The sequence below is a fragment of the Saimiri boliviensis genome, chromosome 1 (genome assembly GCF_048565385.1).
Source record: "Saimiri boliviensis isolate mSaiBol1 chromosome 1, mSaiBol1.pri, whole genome shotgun sequence".
NCBI lineage: Eukaryota > Metazoa > Chordata > Mammalia > Primates > Cebidae > Saimiri > Saimiri boliviensis.
The window spans coordinates 110,251,175-110,257,472 of NC_133449.1; the positions used below are offsets into that span (position 1 = coordinate 110,251,175).

Consider the following 6,298-nt stretch of genomic DNA (forward strand, 5'->3'; position numbering starts at 1 on the left):
GAAGGAAATTCTAGCAGGCTTGAGAACTGAAAATTTGTTTTTGTTTTGTTTTGAATTTTAAGATAATATGCTTCAGTTAATCTTTCACTTCTGAAGAACATTGCTTTGCAAACGCCTATAAATTATTCTGAAAAAAAGATGGTCACATATGTGTTCCCTTTCTTTACAACATTATAATGTGATTGTGAGATTTGGATGCTGATTTCAAGTTATCTGAGGTGAAGCGAAGTCACAAGTTCCAGGTGTAATGTGCTATTGGATGTCCTGTACGGATGTAGGGGAAAGAAGGAAAAAGTTATTGCCACATCCCACCCTTGTCCAAAGAGGATGGTTAAATTTATCTTTTTGGATAAGAATTTCAAGAGACTGAAATGTCACTGTGGGTGAGAGGCATTGCTTAGATATGCATACTGAAGAGTTTATACATACATCGATTTGCTCTCCTGGATATTCAACAAAATAATTGTGTAGGACTAGGCACATGAAATGCTAGTGACCTTATCCAAATAAGGTCACTAGCATTTCATGTGCCTTATCCTTAATAAGTATTTGACCTTATTTGACCCAGTTATTAGAACTGGGTTATAAGTACCCTAAGACTCACCTTACTATTCTTTCTGTTTTTTTTCTAAGTTCACTATTTTTCTTTCTTTCTTTCTTTCTTTTCCTGCTCATTTGCTTTGTTTGAGGTTCATGCAGTGTGGCTTTGCCTAGTGCTATCTTTTACCATGGACTGTCTGTCTCTCAGATTAGACACAGCCATCAAATATTTAACTTATTTTTTATTTCTTAACTTATTTAACATATAACTCGCTTTTCTCTTCCTCTAGGCCAGGCGTCCCCAAACTTTTTACGCAGGGGGCCAGTTCGCTGTCCCTCAGACCGTTGGAGGGCCGCCACATACTGTGCTCCTCTCACTGACCACCAATGAAAGAGGTGCCCCTCCCTGAAGTGCGGCAGGGGGCCGGATAAATGGCCTCAGGGGGCCGCATGCGGCCCGAGGGCCATAATTTGGGGACGGCTGCTCTAGGCTGTACATTGGCTATGCTGTGGTCTCAAGTTCTACAGAGACATGATTAGGTTTGACGTTAAATTTAGGGAAATGGTTGTGTGAGCTAAATGTCTGTGCTCCCCCTCAAATTTATATATTGAAATTCTATTCTCCAATGTGATGGTATGGACTGTACTGAGGGTACACTTATTGGACTCTGCCTCCAGTCAATTACCAGGGCACCCATTCTACAGATTGCTTGAGGTAAGTGGTTTATCTATGATGTAAACCTGTGACTTTATTATTCTTCTATTTAAATTTCTAAATATCTTTCCTCTCCTACTTCTTCAATGAAGTTACAAAATTACTTGTGATGGTAAACATTGTCCCACCTTACCGGGCTCGTTTGCTGTGCACCAGCCACAAACTTCAACTGAACCTCAACCATGCCTTCCTAGCATACCTCTCCACTTCTGCCCACCCTTCCCTTCTTCATATTACTGTGAATGCCCACAACAATTGTATTAGCACCTTTGATTTTGCATCATCTCAAGTCGTTTTTTGCATATCCACTTTTTCTTATTTTCTCTCAAAAACTAAGTGAATGTTGAAATTATTTTAGCTTCAATAAGATTAAAAAATCCTTTATGTAATGGGCAGACATTATGTGTGTGTGTGTGTATGCATGTGTGTTTGTCGAGTGTGCTGTGTGTGTGTGTGTGTGTGTGTGTGTGTGAGAGAGAGAGAGAGAGAGAGAGAGAGAGAGAGAGAGAGAGAGAAAATTTGGTACATTAGTCTTTTCTAGACTAAAATAACTACATGGATTCTTCACCAACATTTTGGAAAATCAGGCTATGAAAGACAACTCCACTCCCTGCCACCCAAGATAAAGTTCAATTCTCTTTACTGTGGAATGGAAACTCTGTCAGGCCCAGCATCTAAGTTCCCCTCTAGCCTTAACTCCAGTCACAACTTGTCCTTCTAATTTAAACTTCAGTAATAATGAACTCCATACATTTCCCTTTCACACCTTTACATCTTTATGCTTTTCTAATTTCCTTGTCCGTTTCTTCCTTTAGTTAACAGGCTAATGTCCACTCATCTCTCTCTCTTTTTGTTGACACGGAGTTGTCTAGCTTCCTCTACCCCCAGGATGAAGCATAGTGGTGCCATCTTGGCTCACTGCAACCTCTGCCTCCCAGATTCAAGTAATCCTCCTATCTCAGCTTCCCTAGTAGCTGGGACCACAGGAGCATTCCAACACACCTAGCTTATTTTTGTATTTTATCAGAGATAGGATTTTACCATATTGGTAAGGCCGGTCTTGAACTCGTGACCTCAGGTGATCCACCCACCTCAGCCTCCCAAAGTGCTGGGATTATAGTCTACTGCACCTGGCCATCTCACCTTTTTAGACTCAGCTTACTAATCACCAGTTTTTAAAGGCTCCCCGATATCCTTGTTCATGCAGTTTCCTCTTACAGAGATAGCATCCAATACCTTACTTACTGCGGATAGTTACTAAATTTTGGAGCTGGAGCTTAGATTAGAACGAGGTATGAAATCGTCTTTGGCTATGCTGACAGTAAACTACTTGCCCATCCTATTAATGTTCATAGTCACAGGACATACCATATAATATCACTTGACAGATTTTCTTAAAATCATATGTATGTATATATATATATATATTTTTTTTTTTTCTAGAATATATTTTCCTCAAGGAGAGAGCTTATGTCTACATCACCATGGTGCCATTCTCTCTGCTATATAATATGTATACTATTATTATACATGAAATGGATGTTAGAAAGGCCCTATTCTGTGCCTCACTGCTAGTTAGCCATTCCTAATATATACATAACCCCATCACTGGTTGCCGTTTTACTTTCTAACCCCTGACCCTACCCTCTGTTAATTTGATGGCAAATAAATGAAAGAGCTGTATTAAGGAAACTGCTTGGGAGACTGGTGGGTTAAAAAACGACCTATCAGGGACTATGCTCACAACCATGGTGACGGGACTCATAATCCAATCCTTAGCATCGTACAATATTTCCATGTAACAAATCCATGTTACTCCCTGTATCTAATATAAAAGTTGAAAATAACAAAGAAAAAAAAATACCCTCAAACTGAATCATGAAGAGAGTGGCCAGAACAAGGACTATTAGTCCCTCACGCAACATTGGCAAATGACCTTGGAAAGTAACATTTAGGTGGAGGATTCATTACCCGAGATGGTAAAATATCCGTAGTTAAATATGAGACAGAAACTGGAACAGGGTTGGGGCTTAGAAATAAGGGGATGAATGAGAGCTGATGTTTATTGATCTTCTACTATGGCTTGATCTACTGCTTTATTCAACAACAATTTCCTAGTGAGCATCTGTCTTGTGCTTGGCATGGGGATAGGAACTAGGGTTTCCAAAGTCAACAAAAGACATCCAGTTGAGATTCTGCCATCACAGAGTTTACTGACCAACAAGAATTAAAAAACAAAAAACAAAAAACCAAAACTCACTTTATTTAATCCAAGATAATAAACACACTGCCAAAAGGTTATAGACACACAGGCCAAATGAACAACGGAAAGCCACATCAGAGGCTGCCTCAAAGCATAAGACTTTTTTTCCCTCTGCTTAATAAGAAATAAATTATCATTGTCATCATCTTCCAAACACTTCTCCTTTTTTTTCTGCTTGCCCCTCTTGCCCTCCTTGGGATACTTGTCTTCTCTTGATGTGTGGTAATATGATGAATGGTGAAAGGGTCTGGAAGGCTTCTGGGTTTTAAAACTGCCAGGAGAGGAGTAGGTTTTGGGGCCCCTGGGATAATCTTCATTCACTTCACGATGTCTGTCAGCCCTCTTGTGCTTCCCCCAGTTTCTATTCTTGTTCTTCATTTCTTTTTGTGTGTCTTTATTTTCTTGAGGCCACCTGTTGCTTTTCCTCGAGGCATGACCCTTTCTTGTATCATGGTAGAGGTTGTCATTTGCTCCTTCTATGTAAGGCAGCATGGATGGCTCTGGGAAATCCTTGTTTTTCTTTAGGACTTTTATTTTTTGTTTTAGTCTCTTTTCTCTCTCCTGAATTTCATATTTGTCATCACAGTGGCAGATGAATCGAGATACTGGAGAGGGATCATACACTTCTCTTTCTAGACATTCGTGTCCATAATGGCCTTTCTGCGTGCAGTGATAGCAATATGCTAAGGCTGATGGTCTTGAAGGGGTCTTCGGCTTTTTGGGTGGTCCAGGTTTGGTTGTTAGGTGATACTGCCTCCAGATTTCTGTGCAAGCGACTGTATAGTGGCCTAGCATATGACATCGGTCACACTGTTTATCCCAGGAACGTCTGAAAATACATGAGTGGTCCAACATCTTAGGCACAGGACAGTATTCGCAAAGTGGGGCTGGACAGGCATATAGGAGGTGTCCTTTCTCAGAGTACAGGAAGCAGCCACGAACTTTTGGTGGTAAGGGGCAGTTTTTTGATAAATGACCACATTTGCCACAGTTTCTACAGATAATGTTTTTGTTGGCTGAATAATATCACTGGGTCCATCATTAGTGCACCAAAGTCTGCTAAATATTTTGAGAGAGAAAATGATGGGGATGTGGCAGACTGTACAGAAACTGAACTTAGTTATATGTTATTGGATCCATTTCACTGGTCTACGAGGACTGGCATCACAGCTGAAAACAAAAATGCTATGGGAACTATGAAGTTTTATTTGTGGACATAATGCTCTGAGCTGACATTCATGCTTGCTAACCTATGAAAGGAAAGAAAACTAGATTTGGAGACAATATGATAAATAAGCGACTTAATTCTTCAACTTCACTATTTTGTAACCTTAAATAAATCACATCACCTCTCTGAACTTGAGTTTCCCTGACTGCTGTATGTAACCACTAATACCTGACCTGGCAGATTCTCAGGACTATGAGAGGATCCGTTATGACAATAAGGGAAAAAGACTCTGAAAACCACAAAAACCCATGTGAAGTTTGTTATGAGTATAATTTCTATGTGAACCAGCCCAGGACGTCTGGAAGTGAGCAGGTTTGGTTTTAGTATAAACCTGTATGTCTAGACAGATGGATGGTTCTGGTCTGCGAAGTTTCAAAAGCTCCATGTATTTCCACACCAAAGTTTTTCCCTCTTCTTAGGGTTTGATCTTCTGTTCTCTGAAAAGATGAGTTTTAACAGAGGGAAAAAAGAAAATCACGTTAGTGTTCAACTTTGTCTAGGACTCTTGTCATGACATTTCCATAGATAATCATAAAACAGATACCTGAGCAAGACGAAGTGTGTTCTGACGTCAGTAGTAGACATTGTCAGTGCTCCATTCAGGTTGCCTGATACTTCTTATTTGATCTGTGTGCCTGTTGGCCATCTGTGTCTCTTATTTTTTGTATCTACAACCTTCTTATCTGACTGTCATTGGCTACTGGAGCCATTGATGAATGAACGCACAGTAATGAGAATTGTCTCACTATTTACAATCCCTTTTCCTCAAAACAGAGACAGTTCAAAATCAGTAGGAGGCGGGTTTAAGACTATAAAAGCCCAGCTTTCTCTCAGAGAGTTTAGACAAATTTTAATGTATAATCTACACTTCAGAGCTAACCTGTGTAGTAGGCTGAGGCTGATACTGTGTCTAAAATTGCATCTTTACTTGGCTTCTCCTTTTTCTCTCCTGTCTTCCCTGCTATGTTACCTATTTATCTTTGGAGCACTGTCTTAATAAATGATTCTCATCCCAGGGTCTGTTTCTGGATAATCTGATCCAAGGTAAAGATCCTTAATTTTGAGAAAGTAAGATATATATATATATATTTTTTTTTTTCTAAGTAGTTAGTTAATGATGCCAGAATGGATTTTTTCAAAGTCAGTGGGGAAAAAAATAACTAGGACAGAGACAGAGATAGTCATTTTGTTGGCAATAGAGGCATTATCCCAAAAGTTTCCCCTATCAAGACAATAGTGAAGTCTAGTGATATTAAATTTATTTAGTAGCAATTTAATAACCCTTACATGATATTTATTGTAGCAGGCACCAGGTACATATAAAACATTATTATTCAAACTACAGCAGGAGACATTTTTTTTATTGCATTTTAGGTTTGGGGGTACATGTGAAGAACATGCAAGATTGTTGCATATGTACACACCTGTCAGTGTGGTTTGCTGCCTTCCTTCCCCTCACCTGTATCTGTCACCCCCCGTCCCTCCCCCATTTCCCCCCAACGGACCCCAAAGTGTAGTGCTCCCCTCCCTGTGTCCATGTGTTCTCATTGTT

General features: G+C 39.8%; 1 pseudogene; it reads right to left on the minus strand.

Moving 5' to 3' along the window:
• Positions 1 to 3,482: 3,482 nt before the first annotated feature.
• LOC101038689 (zinc finger CCHC domain-containing protein 7 pseudogene) lies at positions 3,483 to 4,552 on the minus strand (annotated as a pseudogene).
• Between the last annotated feature and the right edge of the window lie 1,746 nt (positions 4,553 to 6,298).